Raw genomic sequence first — 210 nt, 5'->3', positions numbered from 1 at the left:
ACAGTGGTGCCTCGCAAGACGAAATTAATTCATTCCGCGAGTTTTTTCACCTAGCGAATTTTTCGTCTTGCGAAGCACGGTGTCAGGAAAGTTTTGGAAAAGCTTCAAAAATCACCAAAGTCTTCAAAAACCTCAAAAAAGGCTACCACACCGCGTTCTATGAGTTGCTCCTTGAAGTCAAGTTGCAACTGTATTAACGGTGTTAAGAAA

This window comes from Podarcis vaucheri, assembly GCF_965113315.1.
Source record: "Podarcis vaucheri genome assembly, chromosome: Z".
NCBI classification, from domain to species: Eukaryota; Metazoa; Chordata; class Lepidosauria; order Squamata; family Lacertidae; genus Podarcis; species Podarcis vaucheri.
Note: the sequence above shows the minus strand (reverse complement) of the source record.